At 43.9% G+C, this 13,664-nt stretch overlaps 1 protein-coding gene across 1 annotated transcript in view; it reads right to left on the minus strand.

The window, feature by feature from the left end:
- The window catches only part of LOC106742621 (LON peptidase N-terminal domain and RING finger protein 3), a 37,027-nt gene that overhangs the window by 12,359 nt on the left and 11,004 nt on the right, over nucleotides 1-13,664 (minus strand). The gene's annotated exons all lie outside the window — the stretch shown is intronic.

The raw sequence follows: 13,664 nt of genomic DNA on the forward strand, positions 1-13,664 counted from the left end.
GAAGTGAGAAAGAGAGAGAGCTTCTTTTCCTTCTTTACTTCCTTTTTTCGCACGATTAACCGTTTAATTCCGACGATTGCGATTGTACCGTTTAATTCCACGGAATCCCGTCTGGCGGAGAAAAACGCTCGCCATTCGCGAGGCGGCAGCGGCGCATCGTTTCATGGAAGCGAAAGACCGCGGACGATGCCATCGGCCGATGCAGGCGGCGGTGCATCCTGGCATTGTGAGCAATGTCATTGCCTCCGCGGCTAGAGTCCCTCGCTCGGTCGGAGGCGAATTTCCGGCAGCGGCGCGTCATTATATATCGCGAAAGGCATTGCGAGAAAGAGGAAGAGAAGGAGAAGGAGAGAGAGAGAGAGAGAGAAAGAAAGAGAGAGAGAGTTTCGTCGAGGCGTGCCTCGACTCGTGGTCGTTCGCTCGATCCCGATCATGTAATCGCGTCAATTCGAACGCGCGTAATCTCCCGGAGGAGCGAGAAGCTAGACACGCTAGTGAACTATTAGCCGTAAAACGATATACCGCCACGTGTGCAAACTCGAATCGTAGAGCTTGATCGAAGCGGTTCCGCGACGCTGCTCGAAGGAATCTCGAACACCCGGTATGTCGGACATACGCTGGGAGCGGTCTCCATAAGTCGGCTTATGTAACTTGTCTTTGAGTGTTACGATGGTTCACTTCAATTCAAAGACGCGCGCTCGAGGAAGCCTAATCGCTGCGCGGCCATTGTCGTTACTAGAAGCCGCTTATTTTGGAAATAACGCAAATCGCATTTCGAGAATCCCCTGGAGCTGCACCGAGCCGAAGCGTAGCTCGCTTGAATAAATCGGTCGCGCGCTGCTAAGGGTGACTTTCATCGAACTCGGACTAATCTAATCGACGATTTAACATCGCCGTCAATGGTGAATCGCCTGCTGTACAACAAATTACAGAAGTGAAAACAGACATCGGCAATTGTCATTATTACTTGGCCGCGTAGCGATTTTCGAGTGTTTGATTCGCCACACCTCCGGACTGTGAGACCAATCGACCTTTGTCGCTTTGTCATTTTCATTTTAATTAATATTTTAAGCTTATAATGTAGGAATTGAAAATACAGAGTCTGATTAAGATGCTTATGATATCAGGTCAGGACAATTATTTTAATTTAAATTAAACCTGTTACTATAAGAAAAAAGGAGGTGTTTTCGAAGCAATTTATCAAATGATTTTGTAAACGTAATTCTTCAAATTCCTTTTTAATAATAGTAATTGCCGATGCCAATTTTCAGTCCTGTTTCTTGTCAGCAATAATTTTATTTGCTATAACTGTGTCATATATATAATTGTTATTTCTCTCATTGATTAGCTTAATATGAATTTAATGAGTGTCACGCTAAGTGAGCCACGATCTAGGAGTTCTTATCGTCGAATTATAGACTTTGAATGCGCTAGCGACGTGCATGGAGGACTCGCGATACCCTCGAGATCGTCCTCGCGATCTCCACCGCCTGTTCCGGAACTCGAAAAAACGAAAAGTGCCGCGACGAGTTCGCTATGATACACCGAGCGTGTCTACGCGGTTACGTATGCATGTGGGCATACGAGCGCGAAGAAGCGCGATTTTCCGCGCGAACTGCCAAGTTGTAAGAAACGCGCGCAACGGGATATGCCGACAACGGACAAGTTCATTCATTAGCGCAAACGTTCCTCGAGCACGTCGTAAAAAGCGCTCTTCCTGTCTACGCGATCGAATGCCAAGGTCCGCCTCGGATGATCGATCGCTCGCTCATCGCGGGTATTCGACCCGATCGCGCTTGTTAAAGCGCGAGCTTCCTATCGACGATCTTTTTCTCTCTCTTTCTCTCTCTCTTTCTCGGATAAACGATCATTCTAATCAATGGCATGTCGGATGCTTATGCTAATTAATCAAATTGCGTTGACTCCTACATGGATATAGGCGTCGAGAGAAACTTTCATATCCTTGGGGTGTTTGAATTTTCAATATCCAGGAAGTGTTCGTGAAAATAAGGTCTTCATTAACATTTCCAGATCTTGAATATTCTTCAAATGTCTCGAATTCTGGATTTTTCAACTTCTCATATGCGATTATTATATACTTTGTTCCTCCAAAGTTTCTCGATTTTTGAGATCAGCTGTACAGGAGAAAAGAATTAGCTCTCACAGAGAAAAATTATCTGTCGATATAATGTAATTGAAATTTAATTAACTTAGCTAATTTTTTTATTCCTCTACTTGCTTTTTAGCTTCCACAGCTAAAAACGGTCTAATAACGAAATTTCAGTTGTATTATGCGGACAGTTAATTCCTTCTGTTCGTGTGGTGAGTAGAATTTTGAATGGGATTTTTCGCGGTTTATTTAAGCCGTATCGCTCTGCGTTTCTCGCGATTAATCGCGCGTTATTGCGGCGACTCCGAAGATTCCTAAATCATACGAATGTGCAACAACGTGCGCGGAGAGGTTCGATGCCGCGTGTGCAACCAGGCGCGACAGACGGCTGCTGACCTTCGTTGGAAAGAAGAGTGGCGTGGAACGAGGAGAAAAGGAGAGGGAAGAAGAGAGAGAAAGAGAGGAACGGCCGGTGGCGTGTTCGAGAAGCGAGTTAACGGAGCGTCATACGGAGGTCTGTCGTCGAGCGTTCTCTCCACGTGAGAATCAGAGCAAGAACTGTTGCTGCACACTGTGCCGCTGAGCTTTGGGAGGAACTGATGTCGCGCGTCAAAGAGGCCTCGCGTCCCGTTCGATTCTGGCGCGAGTCACACGTGTGACAAATCGCAGCGGAGATTCCCCTTTCGAACGAAGATTCGTCATCGTCGTCGATTCTCGCGAGGTTCTCGCGCGGCCGATTTGCGAGCGTGGTAATGCCGCGCGACGATGCCTCGCCGAGTTGCACGCGGAGAGCGCGTTGCAACCGCATCCGGTCGGCCGTCGACCAAGCGCGAAGGGAGAAGCGAAAGGCGGGAAGGGAAAGAAGCTTAAGCGGCGGCAGCAACGAACGCGCTCTGAGCCGCACCGGTGCAGTTGCAACTGTCGGCGCATCATCGTTGCAACGAGTAGACGTCACTCCTGCCGACGCAGCGCGGCGCGGTGCGGCGTAAACAGCCGCGCGTTACGTAAAGGTCGGTCACCCGGCGCGTACTACTCCATCGTGCCGCCGCCGCCGCCACTGCCGCCGTTGTTGCTGGCATCGCATCGCTGCTGCAATTATCACCTTCGTTTTGTGGGAATGTTGCATCGATTCGGCGCCAATTGCTCGAATGTAGCAGAAATTGTGGTGGGAGGAAAATTCGGCCGCGGCGCGTCCTATCGGAAAATTGCGAAAGGAAGCTTGACGGATTTTTAGATATATGCTCAAAAGAACGTTTAAATAAATAAATAAATTACTAGCCAAATTATAATTATTTATTTATTTATTTAAATAGAAAGTACTCTATGATATACAAATAAATGAGAGAGAAACGGAGAAAAGTACGTAAAAGTATCATAGCCAAATTTAGATTTCGATATAATAAGAATAAATAAACAGCCACAATAAAAAATATTCAAGATGAGAAGGTACTAGTCGGACAATGTCTGAAGGCACTTTCAGTTGAGTTGAGAAATATGTCGATAAAGTTCGAAAACTCATTAGCCAATATACAAATCTGTTTAATTGAGTTAGAACGTATATAATTTGTACGATAAGATTCAAGATAAAAGGCATTGCCTGAACTCTAGATGGCGCATGTAAGCAGAAAGCTTGGAGAATTTCGGGACAAATTATTTTATAATTTTAAGCTCATTAAATATAAAAATAATAACAATAAGTAACAGTGAAGCATTACACGTATCTAACACATTAAATCGAAATGTCTGCCATCATTATCTACTGATTTTCACCTTTCGAGGAATCGTCTGATTCCGCGTCTGTGAGATGACTCATCTTTTCAGCTAATGAAATCATCGACGACTCGCGACGAATTTCTACAATCTCCCAAGATATTATAATATATTCTACAATTAGAATAGAATTATTCATTACCGTTGATATTATCGCAGATTCCTTGTTGAGTTCGACTGTCACGCCGTTGACATTATATATCGACAAGTGCCGAGCATATAATTTCATGACTTTATTTATACGGTAAATACAAATAGATCCCCGCGGTCGAAGCAGCAAGATATTTATAAGATGATCCTCGGGAACTTTCGCGGAGTCGCTCTCGTGTAAAAAGTAGCACAGAGAGTTTCGACTTCTCGAGAAATGTGTTTATTGAAGGAGCGCGTGTGCGTGCGCGCGCGCGTGCGCCATTAGATCAACCGCGGACGTGGAGACGCTCTATTTGAGTCATCCAGCAGACACTAATGATGATTCGCCAGCCAGCGGGATGCACAATGTATCAGCGATGTATGACATCTCGTTGGGTATCCGTGTGCCGCGGGGGTCATAGACTTACATATATCTCGCCTTTCTATTCTGGCAACGATCAATAATGCTCCATGTGTCGTATGTGTCGGAGCGAACGTGGCTCTCCTCCTCGCGGCACCTGCCAAATTATTTGGAAGTTTCTCTCCCAACATTCCTCCTTGCATCATGCGCGTTAATCGAGTGTTTAGCTTAACAATAAATCATCGACAGGATACACAACGGCAAGAGACAAGATCAGGTACGTTTGTAAGGAGAAAAAGAAGCTTCAATAGTTTTCGGCGAATGTGAGAAATAATATCTGCCATTTTCTCTTCTCTCGCGTTCTCTTTCTCATGGTTCGCTCCTTTTCTTTTTTTCAACAACGCAAACGGAAGCGCGATGGATACGGATATTAAACTTTCGTCTTCATTCGATGGAAGAGGAACGGATTTCTGGAGGTGAAACGATTTCATCCGCGCGATTCGCGACATTCACGAGGAATCCGCGGAATTTCTATTTGCGGCCGCGTTCATTTCGGGTATATCGGTCGGAGCGTTTCCAACATTATTCGACGCTACAATTGAAATTTCATTAATTGGCGCGGCCGCGCATCACACGTTTCACGAGAGCAGGATTATATCTCGCGTAGATCGGGATGAATGTCAATTTTCAAATGACTTCGGAGCGACTTTGAGTCATCCGCTCGCCCGAAATAACTCGGACGCTCGGTCCAGCAAGCGCGGTTCCAGTTGGGTTACGTAAGAATGAAATGATCCCCGGCAGTGTCACGGCGGGTCGTTTGCCAGACTTCGATTTAACGTAGAGAACATTCGAGGTGGCTCTGTCGAAACTTCGAGTGTGAGTCACTCGAACGAACGCGCACCGAAAATTTTCACGTCGCGTACAGCAGCGTCTTTTATTTCATTTTTTATGCATCTTTATCACTTCTTATCGAACACGTCCTCGATTTCTTATCGAAAGTGATTTCTCGATAGACGCATGATCTCTTTGTTGTCCGAGTGACGTATTCTCGCGTTACGTCTGGCGTGTTTCCACTAGGACTAGTGTTTTCTTTCAAAGGTTTTGACATTCGAATTTCGAAAATATCGCAGCTTCGAAACGTCGGAATTATGATTTTTACATTATATAATGTCTGCTATTTCCATTCATTTACAAAAATTCACATCACGATATTTCTCAATATTCCTTGAGTAAAATATATATAGACATTAGCATTCGCAAGATTATACTCTTCGAAGCTTCGAAACTTGGAAGATTATGGCCTTTGAAAACGAACTTTTGAAACTTCGTTTCACCATAATTCGAAAGTTCGAATTTCCTTCGAAACTTCGTAGCTTCAGAATTATCGAAGATTAACATTAGTCTTTGCCAAAATGCTCCCTTTCTCTCTCTCTTTCTCCTTTTTTCTCTTTTTGTGTATATACACAAAGAGAAAACAAATTTTGCTGGAATAGCAAATTGTTTGTTAATATAGCGACAGCAAAAAAATTTGTTACGCGGAAAAAAGAATTTTGTTATCATAACAAAACATCGTTACAACAGCAATAAAATTTAATTGGCATAATCAAATTATTTCGCCATATATTCCATTCCCGTCCATATATTCAGCAAATAACAATTAATACTTTTAACAAATCTTTCTGCTGTCCAAACAAATTTTTTTTTCTGTCACTATATCAACAAACAATTTGCTGTTCTAGCAAAATTTGTTTTTCGTGCATGCATGCTATGCTCTCTTGTTCTCTGTATTATGTCACATTTAACATCTTTTCTTTCTCTTGTTTCTCTTTTTTCTATACTTTCTTTTCTTTTTCTTTTACATTTTTATACGCTTTTACCATGAATATATATTTTTTTCTTTTCTTATTGTCACGTACTTTTCTAATTGACATTGTAGCGCTTGAGGAGGCTTGATCCTATAGTGCTAATAAACAACATTCTCTCTCTCTCTCTCTCTCTCTCCCTTACAGGTTTGCAATATATATAGTAGCGGAACGACTAAATAGAATTTAAGTGGAAAATAGATATGACCAAATGAGATATATATATATATATACGTGCAGGAAATTATGAACGCGCTATGACCGCGCAATTCCTCGAACGAGAGCACGGAAATCATTGTTTATCACCGGTGGACACGTTTCGCCGGCGTGTCAGGCTCACCGTAAATGATAATATTATGTAACGTCGTGACTACCTATACATAATAGACGCCGGCGATGTATATATAATGCACAATACCTAAATATGTAGATACGCGGTCATCGTCGAACGCCCACCGTTTCCTCGATAAATTCGATATCCGCTTTCGTTGTCGCGAGAACATTCACGCGATCGGAGCGGTTTCGTCGCACGAGACTAGAGCGGAGAATTTCTGCTCCACTTTTGCGCGCCCGTGTGCAATTACTATCCGGGAATTATCTCTGGAAAGTGTCCCGACTTTCTCCCGCGTCTGCAGAAAGTGCCTCTCTCGTACCTCGGCATGCGATAGTAATGGTAACCTTCGTCGGCACGACTTCGCGCATAGTCAAGGTGCTTTTTCATGGTCAAGTACCACAGTCGGTGATACTTCCGCTCGATCGAGTTTCCCAGCTATCTCCGACCTACTCTCTCTCCTTCTTACACACTCTCTTCCTCTCTCTCTCTCTCTCTCTTTCTCTCTTTCTGTCGATCTATCTTTCTCGCCTTCAGCCTTCTCAATACCTATTATCGTTTCTATTATTTGTTCTTCTTGTTTTGAAGGTACAAGGTCTACTCGGCTTCTCGTTACGAGACTACAAGGTCTATTAGACATGCGACGCAAATTCCTAATGTCTCGCTCAATTCATAATGCGTTTCCTCGTTTTGCGATATTTATGACTTCGACACGCCGCTGTCCGCTCATTACGCCGACCGAATCGCCGGGAAATCAATCGTTCCTGGTGATCAGCGCGCGTCCAATAAGTCGTTGTACCTGCGTGATGCCGACTGCTCGACACGCCAAGTCAATCGATCAGTTTCGTCGGGACGGAGAGAGAAGTCGGGAGCAGCGCTGCCTACGATTATGCGTAGCGTAGCTAGTTCTTACATAACGCTTTTTATTATGTAATTGACAGAAACACCGACCCTGCGCGGCACGTTCGCGCACCGCCGGCGAAAGTCTCATGTCGAGAAAAACCCGCCGAAATGAGCGGCCGGGACGAATTTTTAGTGGATTCGAGCGAACACCTGAGTCGCCGTCTGCTCAGAAGGATGGCCCTCTTGCGCACAAAAGCGTCGGTTTTAATTATTTCTGACTAAAAGACATCTCGGATTGGTCCCCGCAAATATTCGCGAACAGACTGCTGTGTTATCGTTATCGATTATTAAAAAGAAAAAAACTCGTTAGCTCGTTCACTCCTTTACGTAAACATAACTTTCGGCCGAGTCCTGTAGATTAATTCGTTCTAAAAGTCGCAACTGGTTTCACCGGACCCGTTTCCACAATCGTGAAGGTAAACGCCGCGTGGTATACAATACTTACGTAAATTACATCACACGTTACATAACGCGGGAATAAGTACCGCTGTTGAACCGACGCATCTATAAGATTATTTTCGTTCTATCGGACCGGCCGTTGTTTCGGCCTGTTTGTGGAAGCTCACCTCGAGAACTGTAAAAACAAATCCCGTACGGGGTACACGGTACGTGTCTACCTACGCGATGCGCTTCTCGTTAGATAATGTAACGATGGCCGCGGCAGCTACGGCGGCCGGGGCTCCGGTGTCAACGTAACCATTTATATAAATCTATCGTTACGCAATCGGTCGGCCGATCTCCGCGAGCAGATAGATTCGGCCGTGCCGCGCCGTTACGACGCGTGGCCTGATCGCGATACCGCCGTTCACGATATCGCTATGTCGTGCAGATATCGCGTAATGCCAATACTCCATATATATATATATATATATATATATATATAATATAATTTAGCATCACATCTCGTAAAGCGCTAGTCATCCCGACATTGCCGTCGCAGCATCGCGCGCTATCGATTTTACGTATTCCCAGAACTAGTCGCGACACATTTTCGGTTTATTATCGGAGCAGCGATATCCTCTGACGTGTTCGAGCGCTTCGATTACGTTCTTCTCGATGCTCGAGTATTTTTACGTCCGTATCTCGGATCCCACGACGACGTCCCGTCCTTCTCGACGGCGTCGTTTTCGCGCAGTGCGAATCCGGGACTTTTCCCGCAAACGTGGATATTTACGCGTGTTCCGATTCGAACTTAGAAATCGTCGAGACGGTTTGAGAACGCGTGGGTGGAACATTGTGTCCGTATCAACATCGCCGGGTGTATATGCGTGTGTGTGTGTGTGTGTGTATTACTGCAGATTGGCCTTATCGTTCGCGTGGGACCGCCGCCTTCGCGATACGTCGGGCTTACGGATACTATGCGTTCGGTATCGGAGAGAGGTAAACGGCTTTAATCGCGCGCGCGTGCGAGAAATATGTTAAATAATTCGGTGTCGAGGGTCCACGCGTATAATTCTAAAGTTTCGGAAAATAATTACTTCTCTCTTTTCAATTTTTCCGCGAATATTTCCGGTTTCTGTCCCAAGAGTACGAAAATTCATTTAGAGAAATTCACGCGTGTTCGGTTAAGATTTGCCACGTTTACCTTTCCCTGTAAAGAAGATGAGGAACCCAAAAAATCCGCGGAGGATTGGGAGGAAACGGGTTTTTTCCGAAACTTTAAAATCACATTCACGCGGCAGGAGACAAGAAAGCGCGGTTCAACGCGCCGAAGCTTCTTCCCTTTTCCCAAATGTAACGGGAAGAAGGAAACGACGATGATACATCCGCCGCCGTCGCCGCCGCCGCGGTTCGAACGTGCTCCACCGAAAATAAATCGGAGTCCCCGATGGCGCGAAGCGACGCGTCGCGTCGTCGTCGGTACATGGCGAGCCGCCAGGTGAGCGCGAAGTTTACATAACAGAGAAGTTTGACAGTACACCGGCCACGTGACCAGTGCGGCCTCTCTATCTTGTCGCGGGAAATATGTCTAGTCGGCCGGCACGACGGCATGTGCACGCCGCTCTTATTATTCCCTTTTACGTAACCGTCGCTCGCGTATCGACCGGTCATCCCGAGCTCTGGGCGTTTCCCGCCAACTTGGTCCGTGGCTTCCGTCGCCGGTTTCCTCGGTATCCTGCAACTTCCGACGTCCTACGCCACACGAGATAAGATAATCGCCCCGTAGGCCAAATGAGAGAGTGTTTGACGCCCGCTTGCCGCTTCCTCGATAGCGCAAAGTATCGAAACTGTGTCAACGAAATGATCGGTGCATGCATCTTTCGCATATCTCTTGTCGCGATGTCGAGCGCTACGCTCATTGTAGGTCGCAAGTTCTCTCGCGTATGATCTGTATTTATCTGTAGGTTTGCGCAGGATCTCATCTGATCGTTCTCACAGATTGTGATTCTATTGCTGTAATATCCTCTCAGTTACACATGGCACACGGAGAAAATATTGTAGTGAAAATTATCACAGATTTGTAATGCTGGACCAGAATTATAACTGAAATTATGATATGTATTGTAACCTTTAGTGATGTATATCATATGTACACATCATTAAAGATTACAACATACATGACGAATTCGATAATAATTCCGATATGGTTCAGCATTACAAAATTTTGTGATATTTTTTACTACAATATCTCTATGTAATCACTTATTTTATCTTTCTGTCTTCACTTTCTTATTTTTCATGCAATAGCCGATGTTAAGAACTCTATTATATGTTAACTCTGTTACTTTATTAACTCTGTTACTGTATTAGGCAGCCTGCCACTTGAAATTGTACACTATAAACTGTAAGCTTAAGGGGCTTTGTTTCCAGGGCATAAATATACTCTACTCTACTCTACATTTCGCCCGAGTATTATGTATGCTACATTTTCTGTTCCTAGCTACCACCAGAGGCGCGAAAATTAGATTGACCCGCGTGAAAGTATATGTATGCAATAACGTGCTGTTTCTGACTCGAGGGCAGGAAAAAAGAAGGCCGACCCGCTGTTTTGAATGGCCGATTCCGGTTCTGCAGCGATTCGTTGCAACACGCCAAATATAGGAAAATGTTAATCGTATATATACAGCAAAGGATTACGAGTCTCGACGGAGAAAAAAGATAAGTTGCATGCCGCTGTGACCCAGTTTCCATTCGTGTTTTCCGAAGCCTCTTTGTCGTTGAATATCGGAAAACGCCGAGAGCGTACTCGATCCTGTATCATGTTATTATTGAATAAAACTGAGAGCTCCAAACTGAAGGAATTATCGACTATAAAAATCTTTTTTAGGTATCAGCACGAACGTGATTCGTTGCGATTCGTTCGAAAAAAAATGATGACTTTTTCAGAACGATACGTGAATTTCCCCAAAAAATCTTTTCGAGCCTGATTTTTTTATCCTTATTTAATGCTTCTAAAAAATATTTAATAGACAATGCGTAAAATTGTCTATCTACACACACAGAAAAATACATACTGCATTTAGGCAAATATTGTTTCAAATATTTCATAAGTTTATATATCCGCAAATATAGTAATAATTATAAGTTAATCATAAACATCAAACTTATTAAAAAATAAAAACTGAATCCTAATAAGTTTAGTACTTCAATTAAGAATATTAAAACAAACTTTGGTTTTCTTATTGAAAATTAACCAAATTTAAACTTTTCTTCGATAAAGTTTTTATAACATTTTTGAAAAAGAATTCTTTTGAGTATGTAATAATGATCGATGAAGTCGTGATGAGTATATTTTAAGACCGTTATCAAGACAATATTTTTTATTAAAGATAATTATTACTTACAAAAGAAGGGAAATAAACTGAGTGATCGCTTTTCTTAGCAGTAGAATGATATTTTTCTCTGTGTGTATTCTATGTAAATATCGTCATTAATATTTACTTGCACGAATATATGTGAACATAGACGCCCCGTTGGGTAAAAGAGCAAGAAAGCGCGTGGGAAGAATGAAGAGGAATAAAATTCGGCGGGGGAACTTGCAAGTCCCGATAGCCCATGCAGGGTTAAGGAAAATTTCCGTCGAATTAAATGGTGAATCACGAATTGACGCGCGTTTGAAACCCGACGAATGAGTAAGAGCGAATCTCGCTATCTGTTTTACGTAATTCACCTCGGTCGCAACGATGCGTGTGTGGGCGCAAGACGTCTCATGAAAACCTGCTTTAGATCCGGATCGATCTCGGCGAGTTGTTTGCTCTCGCTAGGCGGATTTTCTGTTTAACATCGAATCGACCGAATTTCTCTCGTGCCGTGCCAGGCGTCATCCGGCTAACTGGTCGGATTGTCCCGCGGTGACTCACCGGCCCGCAGTCGACGAGCTCTCCGTCGCGAAAGTCGGATTTAGTCGCCGTAGGATGGGTCTGCACTCTATTTTGTATTGTTCTTGGATCTCGCGTTGCAACCACGACGAGCAACTCGCTCGTATTTCTGCTCGGCTTGTTTACGAGCGGCCCCGGCGATAATAATGCGATTCGCTTAGGCGGTGATTATCGCGGCAGTCTCTTTCGAATAAATCAGCCGATCGTTCCCAAAACGAGCGGCGCCTTCGATTGCAAAATATGAGTCGGTAATACCGCCGAGAATATGGTAAGCATCATCGCGGTAATTTCAAGAGTTACTCTTCCTCGTTTACGTTTCGCATCGGAGTCTCCGATTTCGAAATCAATTTTCGGGTCGGTTTTCACGTCGGTTTCCACGTGTATCGCGAACGATACATTTGGAATCCAATCGATCGATGAGGATGGGTCCTGAGAAGTCGTTTGTACACGTGGCATGCGGGGTTTACGTACACATAACTTAGTCACGCATAGCGATGAATCTCCGAAGTAACCGAGACCTTGTACCGCAAGGCTGAAGCAGCGTTATCGATTAGAGAGACTCCTGTTATCATAACGCGACCGTAAATACTATGAGCTACGCGACGAAAATGCTTACCGACGGAAGAAATTATGGGAGCCACGACGACGGAATTGCCCAAGTCGAAATCTTTAATTTCACAAACAACACAATAAATATTCCTTTGATGCTTTAAAGGAAATTTAGTCCTCTAGAGTCTAAATTTTAGTTCTACATCAAGTCTTCGAGTGGAGAAAACGCAATAACTTCCCCATTTGTAGCACCAAAGAAGCATAATGTAAGATCTTTAAACATTTAATGTAGATCTAATTAGGCTTAAAGCGAGAAATTAATAGAATTTTGACTCGGGTATTTACGGAAAAAAAAAGCAATTAGCTTCTACAGCTAAAAACTAGCTTCCAAAATTTAGTTACCAGGCCTAGTTTTTAGCTGTGGCAGCTAAATCTTATGACTATAGTCATACATAGCTATAATTATAGCCGTTTACGGAAGAAAAGAATTAGTTATCACAGTTATAAACTAGGTCTGGTAACTAAATTTCTGTTGTATTATATGGATAGCTAGCTTTTAGCTGTGGGAGCTAATTCTTTTTTTTCGTGTTCGTACTCCGCACCTCTGATGCATCTTTCAATTGTAATTTACGTTTTCGGTCGATTTTTCATACCCGACCGCGCCTACATGTGGATGACCGCGATGTTAGATTTCACAAATATCTCTCTTAATGATATCCATACATGTTGCAGGTAGATGCCGGTAGTACTGACAGTTTAATCGGAACGATATATTGGCGATCGTAATATCTGCAACTCGGTTGCAATTCGAGCTCGTCTGGCGTGGCAGCGTGCAGCGAGGAGATGCTTTCAGCCGGTATATCGTGTAACCCACTATTACTCTGTTCGAAGCGAGCTGTAATCGGGCTCAATTAGAAAATACGTAAGAGTTCAAGCAGCTAAATCAATTTAAGCACCCTGCATTGATAGAAGCAATCTCGTGAGACCCTATGCGTGGTCGTCGGCGATTGCCTCGCCCACGGAACTTCGAATTCTTCGTCGCACTATAAGAACCGGAAATGCAATATCTATTTACACAGATCCCAGGTGGATACCATGGAGAGTGCACCACGGCTCATCCACGTAGGCGTGAACGTGAAGAGAATCCATGCTGTCGTGGGATCGTATGCGACGTGAACGTGAAAAAATCGCGATCTCGGATTTGATCGGCGGCGCTTCGACGTCTGTAGAATGACCAACTCTTTGATCAATCAATTACGAAACATGGACTTTACGAATCGGAACTTTTAATAAAAATAAAGAAATCAGACAAACATAGGTATGTATTGGG

This window comes from Dinoponera quadriceps, unplaced genomic scaffold, assembly GCF_001313825.1.
Source record: "Dinoponera quadriceps isolate SergipeBrazil2010 unplaced genomic scaffold, ASM131382v1 scaffold113, whole genome shotgun sequence".
Taxonomy (NCBI): Eukaryota; Metazoa; Arthropoda; class Insecta; order Hymenoptera; family Formicidae; genus Dinoponera; species Dinoponera quadriceps.